Below are 26302 nucleotides of genomic sequence, written 5' to 3'. Positions count from 1 at the left end.
CATATCTGACCTTTTGAACTTATTTGTGGTCAAAGTGTCCTCTAAAGTTTTCAAACTATATAAAGTTATAGAATTCTTTTGATGATAAATCATCTATTCAGACGTCCCCTTTTGACCTCCTGAACATATTTCTGGCCAAAGAGTCCTCGATCTTGGGATTTCTACACATACTCATAGACTCTTTCTGATGCTTCATAAGCCATATAGATATCCATATCTGACCTTTTGAACTTATTTGTGGTCAAAGTGTCCTCAAAATTTTTCAAACTATATAAAGTTCTAGAATCCTTTTGATGATAAATCAGCTATTCATGGGTCCCCTTTTGACCTCCTGAACATATTTCTGACCAAAGAGTCCTCGATCATGGGTTTTGTATATATACTCTTAGACTCCCTCTGATGCTTCAAAAGCCATATAGATGTCCATATCTGACCTTTTGAACTTATTCGTGGTCAAAGTGTCCTCAAAATTTTTCAAACTATATAAAGTTCTAGAATCCTTTTGATGATAAATCAGCTATTCAGAGTTTTTGACCTCCTGAACATATTTCTGGCCAAAGAGTCCTCAATCTTGGGCTTTCTATACACTCATAGACTCCTTCCGATGCATCATAAGCCATATAGATGTCCATATCTGACCTTTTGAACTTATTTGTGGTCAGTGTCCTCCAAATTTTTCAAAATATATAAAGTTATAGAATTCTTTTGATGATAAATCAGCTATTCAGAGGTCCCCTTTTGACCTCCTGAACATATTTCTGGCCAAAGAGTCCTCGATTTTGGGCTTTCTATACACTCATAGACTCCTTCCGATGCATCATAAGCCATATAGATGTCCATATCTGACCTTTTGAACTTATTTGTGGTCAAAGTGTCCTCAACATTTTTCAAACTATATAAAGTTATAGAATCCTTTTGATGATAAATCAGCTATTCAGTGGTTTTGACCTCCTGAACATATTTCTGGCCAAGGAGTCCTCGATCTTGGGCTTTCTATACATACTCATAGACTCCTTCTGATGCATCATAAGCCATATAGATGTCCATCTCTGACCTTTTGAACTCATTTGTGGTCAAAGTGTCATCAAAATTTTTCAAACTATATAAAGTTATAGAATTCTTTTGATGATAAATCAGCTATTCAGAGGTCCTCTTTTGACCTCCTGAACATATTTCTGGCCAAAGAGTCCTTATTTTTAATTTTTAATTTAATAATTTTTCAAACTATATAAAGTTCTAGAATCCTTTTGATGATAAATCAGATATTCAGAGGTCCCATTTTGACCTCCTGAACATATTTCTGGCCAAAGAGTCCTAGATCTTGGGCTTTCTGTATATACTCATAGACTCCCTCTGATGCTTCAAAAGCCATATAGATATCCATATCTGACCTTTTGAACTTATTTCTGGTCAAAGGGTCCTCAAAAGTTTTCAAACTATATAAAGTTATAGACTCTTTCTGATGATAAATCAGCTATTCAGAGGTCCCCTTTTGACCTACTGAACATATTTCTGGCCAAAGAGTCCTAAAAGATTAATACAATACATTCAGACTGATATCTTCGGATGTTATATCCTCCTGACAAAAGTCCATATTTGACATACTGAATTTTTTTCTGGCCAAGGAGTATACGAAACTTGGGCTTTCTATACATACTCCTTCTGATGCATCATAAGCCATATAGATGTCCATATCTGACCTTTTGAACTTATTTGTGGTCAGTGTCCTCCAAATTTTTCAAAATATATGAAGTTATAGAATTCTTTTGATGATAAATCAGCTATTCAGAGGTCCCCTTTTGACCTCCTGAACATATTTCTGGCCAAAGAGTCCTCGATCTTGGGCTTTCTATACATACTCATAGACTCCTTCTGATGCATCATAAGCCATATAGATGTCCATCTCTGACCTTTTGAACTCGTTTGTGGTCAAAGTGTCCTCAAAAATTTTCAAACTATATAAAGTTATAGAATACTTTTGATGATAAATCAGCTATTCAGAGGTCCCCTTTTGACCTCCTGAACATATTTCTGGCCAAAGAGTCCTCGATATTGGGCTTTCTATACATACTCATAGACTCCTTCTGATGCATCATAAGCCATATAGATGTCCATCTCTGACCTTTTGAACTCATTTGTGGTCAAAGTGTCCTCAAAAATTTTCAAACTATATAAAGTTATAAAATACTTTTGATGATAAATCAGCTATTCAGAGGTTTTGACCTCCTGAACATATTTCTGGCCAAAGAGTCCTCGATATTGGGCTTTCTATACATATAGACTCCTTCTGATGCTTCATAAGCCATATAGATGTCCATATCTGACCTTTTGAACGTATTTGTGGTCAAAGTGTCCTCAAAATTTTTCAAACTATATAAAGTTCTAGAATCCTTTTGATGATAAATCAGCTATTCAAAGGTTTTGACCTCCTAAACATACTTCTGGCCAAAGAGTCCTCGATCTTGGGCTTTCTATACGTACTCATAGACACCTTCTGATGCTTCATAAGCCATATAGATGTCCATATCTGACCTTTTGAACTTATTTGTGGTCAAAGTGTCCTCAAAATTTTTCAAACTATATAAAGTTCTAGAATCCTTTTGATGATAAATCAGCTATTCAGAGTTTTTGACCTCCTGAACATATTTCTGGCCAAAGAGTCCTCAATCTTGGGCTTTCTATACATACCATAGACTCCTTCTGATGCATCATAAGCCATATAGATGTCCATATCTGACCTTTTGAACTTATTTGTGGTCAAAGTGTCCTCTAAAGTTTTCAAACTATATAAAGTTATAGAATTCTTTTGATGATAAATCATCTATTCAGACGTCCCCTTTTGACCTCCTGAACATATTTCTGGCCAAAGAGTCCTCGATCTTGGGATTTCTACACATACTCATAGACTCTTTCTGATGCTTCATAAGCCATATAGATGTCCATATCTGACCTTTTGAACTTATTTGTGGTCAAAGTGTCCTCAAAATTTTTCAAACTATATAAAGTTCTAGAATCCTTTTGATGATAAATCAGCTATTCAGAGGTTTTGACCTCCTGAACATATTTCTGGCCAAAGAGTCCTCAATCTTGGGCTTTCTATACATACTCATAGATTCCTTCTGATGCATCATAAGCCATATAGATGTCCATATCTGACCTTTTGAACTTATTTGTGGTCAAAGTGTCCTCTAAAGTTTTCAAACTATATAAAGTTATAGAATTCTTTTGATGATAAATCATCTATTCAGACGTCCCCTTTTGACCTCCTGAACATATTTCTGGCCAAAGAGTCCTCGATCTTGGGATTTCTACACATACTCATAGACTCTTTCTGATGCTTCATAAGCCATATAGATGTCCATATCTGACCTTTTGAACTTATTTGTGGTCAAAGTGTCCTCAAAATTTTTCAAACTATATAAAGTTCTAGAATCCTTTTGATGATAAATCAGCTATTCAGAGGTTTTGACCTCCTGAACATATTTCTGGCCAAAGAGTCCTCAATCTTGGGCTTTCTATACATATTCATAGATTCCTTCTGATGCATCATAAGCCATATAGATGTCCATATCTGACCTTTTGAACTTATTTGTGGTCAAAGTGTCCTCTAAAGTTTTCAAACTATATAAAGTTATAGAATTCTTTTGATGATAAATCATCTATTCAGACGTCCCCTTTTGACCTCCTGAACATATTTCTGGCCAAAGAGTCCTCGATCTTGGGATTTCTACACATACTCATAGACTCTTTCTGATGCTTCATAAGCCATATAGATGTCCATATCTGACCTTTTGAACTTATTTGTGGTCAAAGTGTCCTCAAAATTTTTCAAACTATATAAAGTTCTAGAATCCTTTTGATGATAAATCAGCTATTCATGGGTCCCCTTTTGACCTCCTGAACATATTTCTGACCAAAGAGTCCTCGATCATGGGTTTTGTATATATACTCTTAGACTCCCTCTGATGCTTCAAAAGCCATATAGATGTCCATATCTGACCTTTTGAACTTATTCGTGGTCAAAGTGTCCTCAAAATTTTTCAAACTATATAAAGTTCTAGAATCCTTTTGATGATAAATCAGCTATTCAGAGTTTTTGACCTCCTGAACATATTTCTGGCCAAAGAGTCCTCAATCTTGGGCTTTCTATACATACCATAGACTCCTTCTGATGCATCATAAGCCATATAGATGTCCATATCTGACCTTTTGAACTTATTTGTGGTCAGTGTCCTCCAAATTTTTCAAAATATATAAAGTTATAGAATTCTTTTGATGATAAATCAGCTATTCAGAGGTCCCCTTTTGACCTCCTGAACATATTTCTGGCCAAAGAGTCCTCGATTTTGGGCTTTCTATACACTCATAGACTCCTTCCGATGCATCATAAGCCATATAGATGTCCATATCTGACCTTTTGAACTTATTTGTGGTCAAAGTGTCCTCAACATTTTTCAAACTATATAAAGTTATAGAATCCTTTTGATGATAAATCAGCTATTCAGAGGTTTTGACCTCCTGAACATATTTCTGGCCAAGGAGTCCTCGATCTTGGGCTTTCTATACATACTCATAGACTCCTTCTGATGCATCATAAGCCATATAGATGTCCATCTCTGACCTTTTGAACTCATTTGTGGTCAAAGTGTCATCAAAATTTTTCAAACTATATAAAGTTATAGAATTCTTTTGATGATAAATCAGCTATTCAGAGGTCCTCTTTTGACCTCCTGAACATATTTCTGGCCAAAGAGTCCTTATTTTTAATTTTTAATTTAATAATTTTTCAAACTATATAAAGTTCTAGAATCCTTTTGATGATAAATCAGATATTCAGAGGTCCCATTTTGACCTCCTGAACATATTTCTGGCCAAAGAGTCCTAGATCTTGGGCTTTCTGTATATACTCATAGACTCCCTCTGATGCTTCAAAAGCCATATAGATATCCATATCTGACCTTTTGAACTTATTTCTGGTCAAAGGGTCCTCAAAAGTTTTCAAACTATATAAAGTTATAGACTCTTTCTGATGATAAATCAGCTATTCAGAGGTCCCCTTTTGACCTACTGAACATATTTCTGGCCAAAGAGTCCTAAAAGATTAATACAATACATTCAGACTGATATCTTCGGATGTTATATCCTCCTGACAAAAGTCCATATTTGACATACTGAATTTTTTTCTGGCCAAGGAGTATACGAAACTTGGGCTTTCTATACATACTCCTTCTGATGCATCATAAGCCATATAGATGTCCATATCTGACCTTTTGAACTTATTTGTGGTCAGTGTCCTCCAAATTTTTCAAAATATATGAAGTTATAGAATTCTTTTGATGATAAATCAGCTATTCAGAGGTCCCCTTTTGACCTCCTGAACATATTTCTGGCCAAAGAGTCCTCGATCTTGGGCTTTCTATACATACTCATAGACTCCTTCTGATGCATCATAAGCCATATAGATGTCCATCTCTGACCTTTTGAACTCGTTTGTGGTCAAAGTGTCCTCAAAAATTTTCAAACTATATAAAGTTATAGAATACTTTTGATGATAAATCAGCTATTCAGAGGTCCCCTTTTGACCTCCTGAACATATTTCTGGCCAAAGAGTCCTCGATATTGGGCTTTCTATACATATAGACTCCTTCTGATGCTTCATAAGCCATATAGATGTCCATATCTGACCTTTTGAACGTATTTGTGGTCAAAGTGTCCTCAAAATTTTTCAAACTATATAAAGTTCTAGAATCCTTTTGATGATAAATCAGCTATTCAGAGGTTTTGACCTCCTAAACATACTTCTGGCCAAAGAGTCCTCGATCTTGGGCTTTCTATACATATTCATAGACTCCTTCTGATGCATCATAAGCCATATAGATGTCCATCTCTGACCTTTTGAACTCATTTGTGGTCAAATGTCCTCAAAATTTTTCAAACTATATAAAGTTCTAGAATTCTTATGATGATAAATCAGCTATTCAGAGGTCCTCTTTTGACCCCCTGAACATATTTCTGGCCAAAGAGTCCTCGGCCTTGGGCTTTCGATACGTACTCATAGACACCTTCTGATGCTTCATAAGCCATATAGATGTCCATATCTGACATTTTGAACTTATCTGTGGTCAAAGTGTCCTCAAAATTTTTCAAACTATATAAAGTTCTAGAATCCTTTTGATGATAAATCAGCTATTCAGAGTTTTTGACCTCCTGAACATATTTCTGGCCAAAGAGTCCTCAATCTTGGGCTTTCTATACATACCATAGACTCCTTCTGATGCATCATAAGCCATATAGATGTCCATATCTGACCTTTTGAACTTATTTGTGGTCAAAGTGTCCTCTAAAGTTTTCAAACTATATAAAGTTATAGAATTCTTTTGATGATAAATCATCTATTCAGACGTCCCCTTTTGACCTCCTGAACATATTTCTGGCCAAAGAGTCCTCGATCTTGGGATTTCTACACATACTCATAGACTCTTTCTGATGCTTCATAAGCCATATAGATGTCCATATCTGACCTTTTGAACTTATTTGTGGTTAAAGTGTCCTCAAAATTTTTCAAACTATATAAAGTTCTAGAATCCTTTTGATGATAAATCAGCTATTCAGAGGTTTTGACCTCCTGAACATATTTCTGGCCAAAGAGTCCTCAATCTTGGGCTTTCTATACATACTCATAGATTCCTTCTGATGCATCATAAGCCATATAGATGTCCATATCTGACCTTTTGAACTTATTTGTGGTCAAAGTGTCCTCTAAAGTTTTCAAACTATATAAAGTTATAGAATTCTTTTGATGATAAATCATCTATTCAGACGTCCCCTTTTGACCTCCTGAACATATTTCTGGCCAAAGAGTCCTCGATCTTGGGATTTCTACACATACTCATAGACCCTTTCTGATGCTTCATAAGCCATATAGATGTCCATATCTGACCTTTTGAACTTATTTGTGGTCAAAGTGTCCTCAAAATTTTTCAAACTATATAAAGTTCTAGAATCCTTTTGATGATAAATCAGCTATTCATGGGTCCCCTTTTGACCTCCTGAACATATTTCTGACCAAAGAGTCCTCGATCATGGGTTTTGTATATATACTCTTAGACTCCCTCTGATGCTTCAAAAGCCATATAGATGTCCATATCTGACCTTTTGAACTTATTCGTGGTCAAAGTGTCCTCAAAATTTTTCAAACTATATAAAGTTCTAGAATCCTTTTGATGATAAATCAGCTATTCAGAGTTTTTGACCTCCTGAACATATTTCTGGCCAAAGAGTCCTCAATCTTGGGCTTTCTATACCATAGACTCCTTCTGATGCATCATAAGCCATATAGATGTCCATATCTGACCTTTTGAACTTATTTGTGGTCAAAGTGTCCTCTAAAGTTTTCAAACTATATAAAGTTATAGAATTCTTTTGATGATAAATCATCTATTCAGACGTCCCCTTTTGACCTCCTGAACATATTTCTGGCCAAAGAGTCCTCGATCTTGGGATTTCTACACATACTCATAGACTCTTTCTGATGCTTCATAAGCCATATAGATGTCCATATCTGACCTTTTGAACTTATTTGTGGTCAAAGTGTCCTCAAAATTTTTCAAACTATATAAAGTTCTAGAATCCTTTTGATGATAAATAAGCTATTCAGAGGTTTTGACCTCCTGAACATATTTCTGGCCAAAGAGTCCTCAATCTTGGGCTTTCTATACATACTCATAGATTCCTTCTGATGCTTCATAAGCCATATAGATGTCCATATCTGACCTTTTGAACTTATTTGTGGTCAAAGTGTCCTCTAAAGTTTTCAAACTATATAAAGTTATAGAATTCTTTTGATGATAAATCATCTATTCAGACGTCCCCTTTTGACCTCCTGAACATATTTCTGGCCAAAGAGTCCTCGATCTTGGGATTTCTACACAGACTCATAGACCCTTTCTGATGCTTCATAAGCCATATAGATGTCCATATCTGACCTCCTGAACATATTTGTGGTCAAAGTGTCCTCAATCTTGGGCTTTCTATACATACCATAGACTCCTTCTGATGCATCATAAGCCATAAAGATGTCCATATCTGACCTTTTGAACTTATTTGTGGTCAGTGTCCTCCAAATTTTTCAAAATATATAAAGTTATAGAATTCTTTTGATGATAAATCAGCTATTCAGAGGTCCCCTTTTGACCTCCTGAACATATTTCTGGCCAAAGAGTCCTCGATCTTGGGCTTTCTATACATACTCATAGACTCCTTCTGATGCATCATAAGCCATATAGATGTCCATCTCTGACCTTTTGAACTCGTTTGTGGTCAAAGTGTCCTCAAAAATTTTCAAACTATATAAAGTTATAGAATACTTTTGATGATAAATCAGCTATTCAGAGGTCCCCTTTTGACCTCCTGAACATATTTCTGGCCAAAGAGTCCTCGATATTGGGCTTTCTATACATATAGACTCCTTCTGATGCTTCATAAGCCATATAGATGTCCATATCTGACCTTTTGAACGTATTTGTGGTCAAAGTGTCCTCAAAATTTTTCAAACTATATAAAGTTCTAGAATCCTTTTGATGATAAATCAGCTATTCAGAGGTTTTGACCTCCTAAACATACTTCTGGCCAAAGAGTCCTCGATCTTGGGCTTTCTATACATACTCATAGACTCCTTCTGATGCATCATAAGCCATATAGATGTCCATCTCTGACCTTTTGAACTCATTTGTGGTCAAATGTCCTCAAAATTTTTCAAACTATATAAAGTTCTAGAATTCTTATGATGATAAATCAGCTATTCAGAGGTCCTCTTTTGACCCCCTGAACATATTTCTGGCCAAAGAGTCCTCGGCCTTGGGCTTTCGATACGTACTCATAGACACCTTCTGATGCTTCATAAGCCATATAGATGTCCATATCTGACCTTTTGAACTTATTTGTGGTCAAAGTGTCCTCAAAATTTTTCAAACTATATAAAGTTCTAGAATCCTTTTGATGATAAATCAGCTATTCATGGGTCCCCTTTTGACCTCCTGAACATATTTCTGACCAAAGAGTCCTCGATCATGGGTTTTGTATATATACTCTTAGACTCCCTCTGATGCTTCAAAAGCCATATAGATGTCCATATCTGACCTTTTGAACTTATTCGTGGTCAAAGTGTCCTCAAAATTTTTCAAACTATACAAAGTTCTAGAATCCTTTTGATGATAAATCAGCTATTCAGAGTTTTTGACCTCCTGAACATATTTCTGGCCAAAGAGTCCTCAATCTTGGGCTTTCTATACATACCATAGACTCCTTCTGATGCTTCATAAGCCATATAGATGTCCATATCTGACCTTTTGAACTTATTTGTGGTCAGTGTCCTCCAAATTTTTCAAAATATATAAAGTTATAGAATTCTTTTGATGATAAATCAGCTATTCAGAGGTCCCCTTTTGACCTCCTGAACATATTTCTGGCCAAAGAGTCCTCGATCTTGGGCTTTCTATACATACTCATAGACTCCTTCTGATGCATCATAAGACATTTAGATGTCCATCTCTGACCTTTTGAACTCATTTGTGGTCAAAGTGTCCTCAAAAATTTTCAAACTATATAAAGTTATAGAATACTTTTGATGATAAATCAGCTATTCAGAGGTCCCCTTTTGACCTCCTGAACATATTTCTGGCCAAAGAGTCCTCGATATTGGGCTTTCTATACATATAGACTCCTTCTGATGCTTCATAAGCCATATAGATGTCCATATCTGACCTTTTGAACGTATTTGTGGTCAAAGTGTCCTCAAAATTTTTCAAACTATATAAAGTTCTAGAATCCTTTTGATGATAAATCAGCTATTCAAAGGTTTTGACCTCCTAAACATACTTCTGGCCAAAGAGTCCTCGATCTTGGGCTTTCTATACTCATAGACTCCTTCTGATGCATCATAAGCCATATAGATGTCCATCTCTGACCTTTTGAACTCATTTGTGGTCAAATGTCCTCAAAATTTTTCAAACTATATAAAGTTCTAGAATTCTTATGATGATAAATCAGCTATTCAGAGGTCCTCTTTTGACCCCCTGAACATATTTCTGGCCAAAGAGTCCTCGGCCTTGGGCTTTCGATACGTACTCATAGACACCTTCTGATGCTTCATAAGCCATATAGATGTCCATATCTGACCTTTTGAACTTATTTGTGGTCAAAGTGTCCTCAAAATTTTTCAAACTATATAAAGTTCTAGAATCCTTTTGATGATAAATCAGCTATTCAGAGTTTTTTACCTCCTGAACATATTTCTGGCCAAAGAGTCCTCAATCTTGGGCTTTCTATACATACCATAGACTCCTTCTGATGCATCATAAGCCATATAAATGTCCATATCTGACCTTTTGAACTTATTTGTGGTCAAAGTGTCCTCTAAAGTTTTCAAACTATATAAAGTTATAGAATTCTTTTGATGATAAATCATCTATTCAGACGTCCCCTTTTGACCTCCTGAACATATTTCTGGCCAAAGAGTCCTCGATCTTGGGATTTCTACACATACTCATAGACTCTTTCTGATGCTTCATAAGCCATATAGATGTCCATATCTGACCTTTTGAACTTATTTGTGGTCAAAGTGTCCTCAAAATTTTTCAAACTATATAAAGTTCTAGAATCCTTTTGATGATAAATCAGCTATTCAGAGGTTTTGACCTCCTGAACATATTTCTGGCCAAAGAGTCCTCAATCTTGGGCTTTCTATACATACTCATAGATTCCTTCTGATGCATCATAAGCCATATAGATGTCCATATCTAACCTTTTGAACTTATTTGTGGTCAAAGTGTCCTCTAAAGTTTTCAAACTATATAAAGTTATAGAATTCTTTTGATGATAAATCATCTATTCAGACGTCCCCTTTTGACCTCCTGAACATATTTCTGGCCAAAGAGTCCTCGATCTTGGGATTTCTACACATACTCATAGACTCTTTCTGATGCTTCATAAGCCATATATATATGTCCATATCTGACCTTTTGAACTAATTTGTGGTCAAAGTGTCCTTTCAAACTATATAAAGTTCTAGAATCCTTTTGATGATAAATCAGCTATTCATGGGTCCCCTTTTGACCTCCTGAACATATTTCTGGCCAAAGAGTCCTCGATCATGGGTTTTGTATATATACTCTTAGACTCCCTCTGATGCTTCAAAAGCCATATAGATGTCCATATCTGACCTTTTGAACTTATTCGTGGTCAAAGTGTCCTCAAAATTTTTCAAACTATATAAAGTTCTAGAATCCTTTTGATGATAAATCAGCTATTCAGAGTTTTTGACCTCCTGAACATATTTCTGGCCAAAGAGTCCTCAATCTTGGGCTTTCTATACATACCATAGACTCCTTCTGATGCACCATAAGCCATATAGATGTCCATATCTGACCTTTTGAACTTATTTGTGGTCAAAGTGTCCTCTAAAGTTTTCAAACTATATAAAGTTATAGAATTCTTTTGATGATAAATCATCTATTCAGACGTCCCCTTTTGACCTCCTGAACATATTTCTGGCCAAAGAGTCCTCGATCTTGGGATTTCTACACATACTCATAGACTCTTTCTGATGCATCATAAGCCATATAGATGTCCATATCTGACCTTTTGAACTTATTTGTGGTCAAAGTGTCCTCAAAATTTTTCAAACTATATAAAGTTATAGAATTCTTTTGATGATAAATCAGCTATTCAAAGGTACCCTTTTGACCTCCTGAACATATTTCTGGCAAAAGGGTCCTCGATCTTGGGCTTTCTATACATACTCATAGACTCCCTCTGATGATTCATAAGCCATATAGATGTCCATATCTGACCTTTTGAACTTATTTGTGGTCAAAGTGTCCTCAAAAGTTTTCAAACTATATAAAGTTATAGAATTCTTTTGATGATAAATCAGCTATTCAGAGGTCCCCTTTTGACCTCCTGAAAATATTTCTGGCCAAAGAGACCTCGATCTTGGGCTTTCTATACATACTCATAGACTCCCTCTGATGCTTCATAAGCCATATAGATGTCCATATCTGACCTTTTGAACTGATTTGTGGTCAAAGTGTCCTCAAAGTTTTTCAAACTATATAAAGTTATAGACTCCTTTTGATGATAAATCAGCTATTCATGGGTCCCCTTTTGACCTCCTGAACATATTTCTGGCCAAAGAGTCCTCGATCATGGGTTTTGTATATATACTCTTAGACTCCCTCTGATGCTTCAAAAGCCATATAGATGTCCATATCTGACCTTTTGAACTTATTTGTGGTCAAAGGGTCCTCAAAAGTTTTCAAACTATATAAAATTATAGATTCTTTCTGATGATAAATCTGCTATTCAGAGGTCCCCTGTTGACCTACTGAACATATTTCTGGCCAAAGAGTCGTAAAAGATTAATACTGATATCTTCAGACTGATATCTTCAAAGGGTCCTCAATAGTTTTCAAACTATATAAAGTTATAGATTCTTTCTGACGATAAATCAGCTATTCAGAGGTCCCCTTTTGACCTACTGAACATATTTCTGGCCAAAGAGTCCTAAAAGATTAATACTGATATCTTCAGACTGATATCTTCGGATTCTATATCCTCCTGACAAAAGTCCATATTTGACATACTGAATTTTTTTCTGGCCAAGGAGTATTCGAAACTTGGGCTTTCTACAAATACTCCTTCTAATGCTTCATAAGCCATATATATGTCCATATCTGACCTTTTCAACTTATTTGTGGTCAAAGTGTCCTCCAAATTTTTCAAACTATATACAGTTATATAATTCTTTTGATGATAAATCAGCTATTCAGACGTCCCCTTTTGACCTCCTTAACATATTTCTGGCCAAAGAGTCCTCGATCTTGGGCTTTCTATTCATTCTCATAGACTCCTTCTGATGCTTCATAAGCCATATAGATGTCCATATCTGACCTTGGGGACCTTTATGATGCATCAGAAGGAGTCTATGAGTATGTATAGAAAGCCCAAGATCGAGGATTATTTGGCCAGAAATATGTTCAGGAGGTCAAAACCTCTGAATAGCTGATTTATCATCAGAAAGAGTCTATAACTTTATATAGTTTGAAAACTTTTGAGGACCCTTTGACCAGAAATAAGTTCAAAAGGTCAGATATGGACATCTATATGGCTTTTGACGCATCAGAGGGAGTCTATGAGTATATATAGAAAGCCCAAGATCGAGGACTCTTTGGCGAGAAATATGTTCAGGAGGTCAAATGACTTCTGAATAGCTGATTTATCATCAAAAGAATTCTATAATTTTATATAGTTTGAAACATTTTGAGGACCCTTTGACCACAAATACGTTCAAAATGTCAGATATGGACATCTATATGGCTTATGATGCATCAGACGGAGTCTATGAGTATGTATAGAAAGCCCAAGATCGAGGATTATTTGGCCAGAAATATGTTCAGGAGGTCAAAACCTCTGAATAGCTGATTTATCATCAGAAAGAGTCTATAACTTTATATAGTTTGAAAACTTTTGAGGACCCTTTGACCAGAAATAAGTTCAAAAGGTCAGATATGGACATCTATATGGCTTTTGAAGCATCAGATGGAGTCTATGAGTATATATAGAAAGCCCAAGATCGAGGACTCTTTGGCGAGAAATATGTTCAGGAGGTCGAATGACTTCTGAATAGCTGAAATATCATCAAAAGAATTCTATAACTTTATATAGTTTGAAAAAATTTGAGGACCCTTTGACCAGAAATAAGTTCAAAAGTTCAGATATGGACATGTATATAGATTTTGAAGCATAAGAGGAGTCTATGACAATATATAGAACCCAAGATCGAGGACTCTTTGGCGAGAAATATGTTCAGGAGGTCAAAAGGGGACCTCTGAATATCTGATTTATCATCAAAAGAATTCTATAACTTTATATAGTTTGAAACATTTTGAGGACCCTTTGACCACAAATAAGTTCAAAAGGTCAGATATGGACATCTATATGGCTTAGGAAGCATCAGACGGAGTCTATGAGTATGTATAGAAAGCCCAAGATCGAGGATTCTTTGGCCAGAAATATGTTCAGGTCAAAACCTCTGAATATCTGATTTATCATCAAAAGAATTCTATAACTTTATATAGTTTGAAACATTTTGAGGACCCTTTGACCACAAAGAAGTTCAAAAGGTCAGATATGGACATCAATATGGCTTTGGAAGCAACAGAAGGAGTCTATGAGTATGTATAGAAAGCCCAAAATCGAGGACTCTGGCGAGAAATATGTCCCAGGAGGTCAAAAGGGGACCTCTGAATAGCTGATTTATCATCAAAAGAATTCTATAACTTTATATAGTTTGAAAAATTTTGAGGACCCTTTGACCACAAATAAGTTCAAGAGGTCATATGGACATATATATATGGCTTATGAAGCATCAGAAGGAGTCTATGAGTATGTATAGAAAGCCCAAGATCGAGGACTCTTTGGCCTGAAATATGTTCAGGAAGTCAAAAGGGGACCTCTGAATAGCTGATTTATCATCAAAAGAATTCTATAACTTTATATAGGTTGAAAAATTTGGAGGACACTTTGACCACAAATAAGTTCAAAAGGTCATATGGACATATATATATGGCTTATGAAGCATCAGAAGGAGTCTATAAGTATGTATAGAAAGCCCAAGATCGAGGACTCTTTGGCCAGAAATATGTTCAGGAGGTCAAAAGGGGACCTCTGAATAGCTGATTTATCATAAAAAGAATTCTATAACTTTATATAGTTTGAAAAATTTTGAGGACCCTTTGACCACAAATAAGTTCAAAAGGTCAGATATGGACATCTATATGGATTTTGAAGCATCAAAGGGAGTCTATTAGTATATATAGAAAGCCCAAGATCGAGGACTCTTTGGCCAGAAATATGTTCAGGAGGTCAAAAGGGGACCTCTGAATAGCTGATTTATCATCAAAAGAATTCTATATCTTTATATAGTTTGAAAATTTTTGAGGACACTTTGACCACAAATAAGTTCAAAAGGTCAGATATGGACATCTATATGGCGTATGAAGCATCAGAAGGAGTATGTATAGAAAGCCCAAGTTTAGAATACTCATTGGCCAGGAAAAAATTCAGTATGTCAAATATGGTCTTTTGTCAGGAGGATATGACATCCGAAGATATCAGTCTGAATGTATTGTATTAATCTTTTAGGACTCTTTGGCCAGAAATATGTTCAGTAGGTCGAAAGGGGACCTCTGAATAGCTGATTTATCATCAGAAAGAGTCTATAACTTTATATAGTTTAAAAACTTTTTAGGACCCTTTGACCACAAATAAGTTCAAAAGGTCAGATATGGACATCTATATGGCTTTTGAAGCATCAGAGGGAGTCTATAAGTATATATAGAAAGCCCAAGATCGAGGACTCTTTGGTGAGAAATATGTTCAGGAGGTCAAAAGGGGACCTCTGAATAGCTGATTTATCATCAAAAGAATTCTATAACTTTATATAGTTTAAAACATTTTGAGGACCCTTTGACCACAAATAAGTTCAAAAGGTCAGAAATGGACATATATATGGCTTATGAAGCATCAGAAGGAGTCTATGAGTATGTATAGAAAGCCCAAGATCGAGGACTCTTTGGTGAGAAATATGTTCAGGAGGTCAAAAGGGGACTTCTGAATAGCTGATTTATCATCAAAAGAATTCTATAACTTTATGTAGTTTAAAACATTTTTAGGACCCTTTGACCACAAATAAGTTCAAAAGGTCAGATATGGACATCTATATTGATTTTGAAGCATCAAAGGGTCTATTAGTATATATAGAAATCCCAAGATCGAGGACTCTTTGTCCAGAAATATGTTCAGGAGGTCAAAATGGGACCTCTGAATAGCCGATTCATCATCAAAAGAATTCTATATCTTTATAGAGTTTGAAAATTTTTGAGGACACTTTGACCACAAATAAGTTCAAAAGGTCAGATATGGACATCTATATGGCTTATGAAGCATCAGAAGGAGTATGTATAGAAAGCCCAAGTTTCTAATACTCATTGGCCAGGAAAAAATTCAGTATGTCAAATATGGTCTTTTGTCAGGAGGATATGACATCCGAAGATATCAGTCTGAATGTATGGTATTAATCTTTTAGGACTCTTTGGCCAGAAATATGTTCAGTTGGTCGAAAGGGGACCTCTGAATAGCTGATTTATCATCAGAAAGAGTCTATAACTTTATATAGTTTGAAAAATTTTGAGGACCCTTTGACCACAAATAAGTTCAAAAGGTCATATGGACATATATATATGGCTTATGATGCATCAGAAGGAGTCTATGAGTATGTATAGAAAGCCCAAGATCGAGGACTCTTTGGCCAGAAATATGTTCAGGAGGTCAAAAGGGGCCCCATGAAATACTGCTTTATCATCAAAAGGAGTCTGTAACTTTATATAGTTTGAAAATTTTTGAGGACACTTTGACCACAAATAAGTTCAAAAGGTCAGATATGGACATCTATATGGATTATGAAGCATCAGAAGGAGTATGTATAGAAAGCCCAAGTTTCGAATACTCCTTGGCCAGAAAAAAATTCAGTATGTCAAATATGGTCTTTTGTCAGGAAGATATAACATCCGAAGATATCAGTCTGAATGTATTGTATTAATCTTTTAGGACTCTTTGGCCAGAAATATGTTCAGTAGGTCGAAAGGGGACCTCTGAATAGCTGATTTATCATCAGAAAGAGTCTATAACTTTATATAGTTTAAAAACTTTTTAGGACCCTTTGACCAGAAATAAGTTCAAAAGGTCAGATATGGACATCTATATGGCTTTTGAAGCATCAGAGGGAGTCTATGAGTATATATAGAAAGCCCAAGATCGAGGACTCTTTGGTGAGAAATATGTTCAGGAGGTCAAAAGGGGACCTCTGAATAGCTGATTCATCATCAAAAGAATTCTATAACTTTATATAGTTTGAAAAATTTTGAGGACCCTTTGACCACAAATAAGTTCAAAAGGTCAGATATGGACATCTATATGGATTTTGAAGCATCAAAGGGAGTCTATTAGTATATATAGAAAGCCCAAGATCGAGGAATCTTTGGCCAGAAATATGTTCAGGAGGTCAAAAGGAGACCTCTGTATAGCTGATTTATCAATCAGAAGAAGACTATAGTTTGAAAATTTTTGAGGACACTTGGAGCAGTATTTATATCTATATTGGCTTATGAAGCATCAGGAGTCAATGAGTATGTATAGAAATCGAGGACTGTTTGGCCAGAAATATGTTACTTTGGACAAAGATGTACTTACATACATCAGGAGTCGAAGAGTATGTATAGAAAGTTAACATCAGTTGACTGAATTAAATAATTAAAATAAGTAGGTTAATGTGCAGTGAAGGAAAATCATTGCACTAGCTGTTGCTTTACAATGGACACAATTATGGGAGTTAGTTCTGGTGTGCAATGAAGTGCTTTATCTATATGTTTATTCTTAAGTGCATTCTGTCGTTGGGCAACTTTGGAATGCACTGAAGAATAAACATAGAGATAAAGCACATTTCGCATTGCATTGCACACCAGAACTAACTCCTTCCCATGTTCATTAAAGATATAACAAGTGTTGTTGCATTGCATTGCACAAACGATCTTACGTTGTGCATTGAAAAATAACATACAGGCTATGCACTTTATGCATTGCACACCAGAACTAACTCCTTCCCATGTTCATTAAAGGGATAACATGTTGCATTGCATTGTACTGCACAAACGATCTAACGCTGTGCATTGAAGAATAATCTATAGGCTATGCACTTTTTGCATTGCTTTGCATTGCACACCAGAACTAACTCCTTCAAATGTTTATTAAAGAGATAACATTTTGCATTGCATTGCACAAACGATCTAACGTTGTGCACTGAAGAATAACATATACGCCATACACTTTTTGCATTGCATTGCATTGCACACCAGAACTAACTCCTTCAAATATTTATTAAAGATAACATTTTGCATTGCATTGCACAAACGATCTAACTTTGTGCATTGAAGAATAACATATAGACTGAATGCATGCATTGTATTGCATTGCACACCCGAACTAACTCCTTCCCATGTTCATAAAAGAGATAACATATGTTAGCAACATTTCATTGTTTTGCAGAAACGATCTAACGTTGTGCACTGAAGAACATTTATGCACTTTTTGCATTGTATTGCATTGCACACCAGAACTAACTCCTTCAAATGTTTATTAAAGAGATAACATTTTGCATTGCACAAACGATCTAACGTTGTGCATTGAAGAATAATATAGGTTATGCAATTCTTGCATTGCATTGCACACCCGAACTAACTCCGTCCCATGTTCATTAAAGAGATAACATATGTTATGCAACATTTCATTGTTTGTGCATTGAAGAGTAACATAGGCTATTCACTTTTTGCTTTGCATTGCATTGCACACCAGAACTAACTACTTCCCATGTTCATTAAAGGGATAATATGTTGCATTGCATTGCACAAATGATCTAACGCTATGCACTGAAGAATAACATATAGGCTATGCACTTTTTGCATTGCATTGCATTGCACTCCAGAACTAACTACTTCCCATGTTTATTAAAGAGATAACATGTTGCATTGCATTGCACAAACGATCTAACGTTGTGCATTGAAGAATGACATAGTTGACATAGCTAAATGCATGGATTGTGTTGCATGTACAGCCGAACTAACTCCTTCCCATGTTCATTAAAAAGATAACATTTTGCACGATCTTACGTTGTGCATTGAAGAATAACATAGGCTATGCAATTCTTGCATTGCACACCAGAACTAAATCATTCCCATTTTCTTTAAAGAGATAAGTTGCAACGTTGTTGCATTGCATTGCAGAAACGATCACGTGCATTGAATAGTAACATAGCCATGCACTTTTTGCATTGCATTGCACACCAGATCTAACTCCTTCCCATGTTCAGTAAAGAGATAACATATTTTATGCAACATTGCATTGCTTTGCACAAACGATCTAACGCTGTGCACTAAAGAATAACATTTATGCACTTTTTGCATTGCATTGCACACCAGAACTAACTCCTACAAATGTTTATTAAAGAGATAACATTTTGCATTGCACAAACGATCTAACGTTGTGCCTTGAAGAGTAACATAGGCCATGCATTTTTTGTATTGCATTGCATTGCACACAAGAACTAACTCCTTCAAATGTTTATTAAAGAGATAACCTGTTGCATTGCATTGCACAAACGATCTAACGTTGTGCATTGAAGAATGACATATAGGCTAAATGCATGCATTGTGTTGCATTGTACACCCGAGCTAACTCATTCCCATGTTCATTGAAGAGATAACATATGTTATGCAACATTGCATTGCTTTGCACAAACGATCTAACACTGTGCACGAAAGAATAACATTTATGCACTTTTTGCATTTGCATTGCACACCAAAAACTAACTCCTTCAAATGTTAATTAAAGAGATAACATTTTGCTTTGCATTGCACAAACGATTTAACGTTGTGTATTGAAGAATAACATATAGGCTATGCACTTTTTGCATTGCATTGCACACCAGAACTAACTCCTTCAAATGTTTATTAAAGAGATAACATTTTGCATTGTATTGCACAAACGATCTAACGTTTGCATTGAAGAGTAACATATAGGCTAAATGCATGCATTGTACACGAGAACTAACTCCTTCCCTTGTTCATTAAAGGGATAACATGTTGCATTGCATTGCATTGCACAAACGATCTAACGCTGTGCACTGAAGAATAACATATAGGCTATGCACTTTTTGCATTGCATTGCATTGCACACCAGAACTAACTCCTTCAAATGCTTATTAAAGAGATAACATTTTGCACTGGATTGCACAAACGATCTAACGTTGTGCATTGAAGAATAACATATAGGCTAAATGCATGCATTGTATTGCATTGCACACCAGAACTAACTCCTTCCCATGTTCATTAACGACATAACATATGTTATGCACAAACGATCTAACGTTTTGCATTGAAGAGTAACATTGGCTCTTCATTGCATTGCATTGCACACCATAACTAACTTTTCTGACATTTGAAGGAGTTAGTTTTGGTGTGCAATGCAATGCAAAAAGTGCATAAATGTTATTATTGAGTGCACAACATTAGATCGTTTCTGCAATGCAATGCAATGCAACATGTTATCTCTTTAGTGAACATGGGAAAGAGTTAGTTCTTTTGTGCAATTCAATGCAATGCAAAAAGTGCATGGTCTATGTTACTCTTCAATGCACAACGTTAGATCGTTTGCGCAATGCAATGCAAAATGTTATCTCTTCAATTAACATTTGAAGGATTTAGTTCTAATGTGCAATGCAATTCAAGTTCAGTAAAGAGATAACACGTTGCATTGCATTGCAGAAACGATCTAACGTTGTGCACTGAAGAAAAACATTTAGGGTATGCACTTTTGGCATTGCATTGTATTGCACACCAGAACCAACTCCTTCCCATGTTCATTAAAGAGATAACACATGTTGCATTGCATTGCATTGCAGAAACGATCTAACGTTGTGCATTGAAGAATAACATTTATGCACTTTTTGCATTGCATTGCATTGCACACTGAAACTAACTCCTTCCCATGGTCAGTAAAGAGATAACATGTTGCATTGCATTGAATTGCATTGCAGAAACGATCTAACGTTGTGCACTGAAGAATAACATTTAGGGTATGCACTTTTGGCATTGCATTAAAGTGCACACCAGATTCTCCTCCTTCAAATGTTTATTAAAGAGATAACATAGGCCATGCACTTTTTGAATTGCATTGCACATTAGAACTAACTCATTCACATGTTCATTGAAGAGACAACATTTTGCATTGCATTGCAGAAACGATCTAATGTTGTGCACTGAATAACATATAGGTATGAAATAACATAGGTTATGCACTTTTTGCATTGCATTGCACACCAGAACTAACTCCTTCAAATGTTAGAAAAGTTAGTTATGGTGTGCAATGCAATGCAATGCAAAAAGTGAAGAGCCAATGTTACTCTTCAATGCAAAACGTTAGATCGTTTGTGCATAACATATGTTATCTCTTTAATGAACATGGGAAGGAGTTAGTTCGGGTGTGCAATGCAATACAATGCATGCATTTAGCCTATATGTTATTCTTCAATGCACAACGTTAGATCGTTTGTGCAATCCAATGCAAAATGTTATCTCTTTAATAAGCATTTGAAGGAGTTAGTTCTGGTGTGCAATGCAATGCAATGCAAAAAGTGCATAGCCTATATGTTATTCTTCAGTGCACAGCGTTAGATCGTTTGTGCAATGCAATGCAAAATGTTATCTATTTAACATAAACATTAACATCTAAATACACATTTGTAGGAGTTATTTCTGGTGTGCAATGCAATGCAATGCAATGCAAAAAGTACGTAAATGTTATTCTTCAGTGCACAGCGTTTGATCGTTTTTGCAATGCAATGCAACATATTATCTCTTTACTGAACATGTTATCTCTTTAATGGACATGGGAAGGAGTTAGTTCTGGGGTGCAATGGAATGCAATGCAAAAAGTGCATAGCCTATATGCTATTCTGCAGTGCAACAGCGTTAGATCGTTTGTGCAATGCAATGCAACAACACTGCAACTTATCTCTTTAAAGAAAATGGGAATGAGTTAGTTCGGGTTGCATTAAAAAATTTTAATGCAAGAATTGCTTAGCCTATATTATTCTTCAATGCACACAACGTTAGATCGTTTGTGCAATGCAAAATGTTATCTCTTTAATAAACATGTGAATGAATTAGATCTAGTATGCAATGCAATGCGAAAAGTGCATTATCTATATGTTTAATCTTCATTGCATTCTATCGTTGCCCAACGGAATGAGTTAATTGTGTCCATTGTAAAGCAACACTAGCTGAAGGAAGTGAAGGAAAATCATTGCACTAGCTGTTGCTTTACAATGGACACAATTAACTCATTCCGTTGGGCAACGATAGAATGCAATGAAGAATAAACATATAGATAATGCACTTTTTCGCATTGCATTGCACACCAGAACTAACTCCTTCCCATGTTCATTAAAGAGATAACATGTTGCATTGGATTGCATTGCATTGCAGAAACGATCTAACGTTGTGCACTAAAGAATAACATTTAGGGTATGCACTTTTGGCATTGCATTGCATTGCACACAAGATCTAACTCCGTCCCATGTTCATTAAAGAGATAACATGTTGCATTGCATTGCACAATCGATCCTTAGATCGTTGTGCATTGAAGAATAACATATAGGCTATGCACTTATAACTAACATTGCATTGCACATTAGAACTAACTCCTTCAAATGTTCATTAAAGAGATAACATTTTGAATTGCATTGCGCAAACGATCTAACATTGTGCATTGAAGAGTAACATAGACCATGCACTTTTTGCATTGCATCGCATTGCACATCATAACTCCCATGTTCAATAAAGAGATAACATGTTGCATTGCATTGCACAATCGATCTAACGTTGTGCATTGAAGAATAACATATAGGCTATGCACGTTTTGCATTGCATTGCATTGTTGCAATGTTTATTAAAGAGATAATCGTTAGATCGTTTGTGCAATGCAATGCAACATGTTATCTCTTTAATGAACATGGGAAGGAGTTAGATCTGGTGTGCAATGCAATGCAAAAAGTGCATAGACATTTACTCTTCAATGCACAACGTTAGATCGTTTGTGCAATGCAAAATGTTATCTCTTTAATAAACGTGAATGAATTAGATCTAGTATGCAATGCAATGCGAAAAGTGCATTATCTATATGTTTAATCTTCATTGCATTCTATCGTTGCCCAACGGAATGAGTTAATTGTGTCCATTGTAAAGCAACACTAGCTGAAGGAAGTGAAGGAAAATCATTGCACTAGCTGTTGCTTTACAATGGACACAATTAACTCATTCCGTTGGGCAACGATAGAATGCAATGAAGAATAAACAAATAGATAATGCACTTTTTCGCATTGCATTGCACACCAGAACTAACTCCTTCCCATGTTCATTAAAGAGATAACATGTTGCATTGCATTGCACAATCGATCGTTTGTGTCGACGATCAGTGTTGTGCATTGAAGAATAACATGCTAAATGCACAATTGCATTGCACACCAGAACTAACTCCTTCCCATGTTCATTAAAGAGATAACATGATGCATTGGATTGCATTGCATTGCAGAAACGATCTAACGTTGTGCACTAAAGAATAACATTTAGGGTATGCACTTTTGGCATTGCATTGCATTGCACACAAGATCTAACTCCGTCCCATGTTCATTAAAGAGATAACATGTTGCATTGCATTGCACAATCGATCGTTAGATCGTTGTGCATTGAAGAATAACATATAGGCTATGCACTTTTTGCATTGCATTGCACATTAGAACTAACTCCTTCAAATGTTCATTAAAGAGATAACATTTTGAATTGCATTGCGCAAACGATCTAACATTGTGCATTGAAGAGTAACATAGACCATGCACTTTTTGTATTGCATTGCATTGCACATCATAACTCCCATGTTCAATAAAGAGATAACATGTTGCATTGCATTGCACAATCGATCTAACGTTGTGCATTGAAGAATAACATATAGGCTATGCACGTTTTGCATTGCATTGCATTGTTGCAATGTTTATTAAAGAGATAATCGTTAGATCGTTTGTGCAATGCAATGCAACATGTTATCTCTTTAATGAACATGGGAAGGAGTTAGTAATTGCAATGCAATGCAGTGCAATGCAAAAAGTGCATAACCTATATATTATTCTTCAATGCACAACGTTAGATCGATTGTGCAATGCAATGCAAAATGTTATCTCTTTAATAAACATTTGAAGGAGTTATTTCTGGTGTGCAATGCAATGCAAAAAGTGCATAAATGTTATTCTTCAGTGCACAGCGTTAAATCGTTTGTGCAATGCAATGCAACTTGTTATCCTTTAAAGAACATGGGAAGGAGTTAGTTCTGGTGTGCAATGCAATGCAAGAAGTGCATAGAGTATGTTACTCTTCAATGCACAACGTTAGATCGTTTGTGCAAAGCAATGCAATGTTGTATAACATAAGTTTGCTCGTTTGTGCAATGCAATGCAATAGTATCTCTTTACTAAACGTGGGAAGGAGTTAGATCTGATGTGTAATGCAATGCAAAAAAGTGCATGGTCTATGCTACTCTTCAATGCACAGCGTTAAATCTTTTGTGCAATGCAATGCAACTTGTCATTCCTTTAATGAACATGGGAAGGAGTTAGATCTGGTGTGCAATGCAATGCAAAAAGTGCATAGACATTTACTCTTCAATGCACAACGTTAGATCGTTTGTGCAATGCAATGCAAAATGTTATCTCTTTTAATAAACATTAAAGCACAAAAACTTTCTGCATTGCATTGCACAAACGATCTAACGTTGTGCACTGAATTATAACATTTAGGGAATGCACTTTTTGCACTGCATTGCATTGCACAACAGATCTAACTCCTTCCCATGTTCAGTAAAGAGATAAGATGTTGCATTACATTGCACAATCGATCTAACGTTGTGCATTGAAGAGTAACATATAGGCTATGCACTTTTTGCATTGCATTGCATTGCATTGCACACCAGAACTAACTCCTTCACATGCTCATTAAAGAGAAAACATGTTTCATTGCATTGCACAACAGAACCAACTCCTTCCCACGTTCATTAAAGAGATAACATTTTGCATTGCATTGCACAAACGATCTAACGTTGTGCATTGAAGAATAGCATATAGGCTCTGCACTTTTTGAATTGTATTGCATTGCACACCATAACTAACTCAACCCGATGTTCATTACAGTAATGAACATCGGGTTGAGTTAGTTATGGTGTGCAATGCAATACAATTCAAAAAGTGCAGAGCCTATATGCTATTCTTTAATGCACAACGTTAGATCGTTTGTGCAATGCAATGCAGAAAGTTTTTGTGCTTTAATGTTTATTAAAAGAGATAACATTTTGCATTGCATTGCACAAACGATCTAACGTTGTGCATTGAAGAGTAAATGTCTATGCACTTTTTGCATTGCATTGCACACCAGATCTAACTCCTTCCCATGTTCATTAAAGGAATGACAAGTTGCATTGCATTGCACAAAAGATTTAACGCTGTGCATTGAAGAGTAGCATAGACCATGCACTTTTTTGCATTGCATTACACATCAGATCTAACTCCTTCCCACGTTTAGTAAAGAGATACTATTGCATTGCATTGCACAAACGAGCAAACTTATGTTATACAACATTGCATTGCTTTGCACAAACGATCTAACGTTGTGCATTGAAGAGTAACATACTCTATGCACTTCTTGCATTGCATTGCATTGCACACCAGAACTAACTCCTTCCCATGTTCATTAAAAGGATAACAAGTTGCATTGCATTGCACAAACGATTTAACGCTGTGCACTGAAGAATAACATTTATGCACTTTTTGCATTGCATTGCATTGCACACCAGAAATAACTCCTTCAAATGTTTATTAAAGAGATAACATTTTGCATTGCATTGCACAATCGATCTAACGTTGTGCATTGAAGAATAATATATAGGTTATGCACTTTTTGCATTGTATTGCATTGCACACCATAACTAACTCAAGCCGATGTTCATTACGTAAATAGATAACGTGTGTTGTCGCATTCAACGATCTAACGTTGTGCATTGAAGAATAACATATAGGCTATGCACTTGTGCACTTAAATACCAGTTCAAAAAAGGTGGTCTGTTATAGTCAGACAGACAGACAGACAGACAGACAGAAAGATATGGTCAGAAAGATAGATAGACAGATAGATTAGATAAATAGAGCTCATGACAAATAAGAGTTCCAGATGGACAAATTTAATGTGGAATAACAATATCTTAAAAGAAACGAGAGAGTGTCAAACTTTGAAGTAGGATTAAAGTTTTAATTAGTTGTAAAGCTTGAAGTGTAAAGCTTGTTCTCATACACAGATATGGCCTATTTATGAAGGAAATTCGTGCATTTATTTGTCATTTAAACTGATGCAAACAGGGAAAGAGAGTAGAAAACACTTATTATCCTGTCGCCCCCTCTAGTGGACAGCATTGAGTATTACGGCCTTCATTGCTCAGAGAACGCAAGTCAATGGATTTTTTGGGAAAGTAAGTCTGACCAGTGAGAAAAGATATAAGCGAGTCAGACCAGTTTGAGCTGAGTTTGGTGAAGCATTAA

The sequence above is a fragment of the Scardinius erythrophthalmus genome (assembly GCF_964197995.2).
Source record: "Scardinius erythrophthalmus genome assembly, chromosome: 21".
In the NCBI taxonomy this organism is placed as follows: Eukaryota; Metazoa; Chordata; class Actinopteri; order Cypriniformes; family Leuciscidae; genus Scardinius; species Scardinius erythrophthalmus.
Note: the sequence above shows the minus strand (reverse complement) of the source record.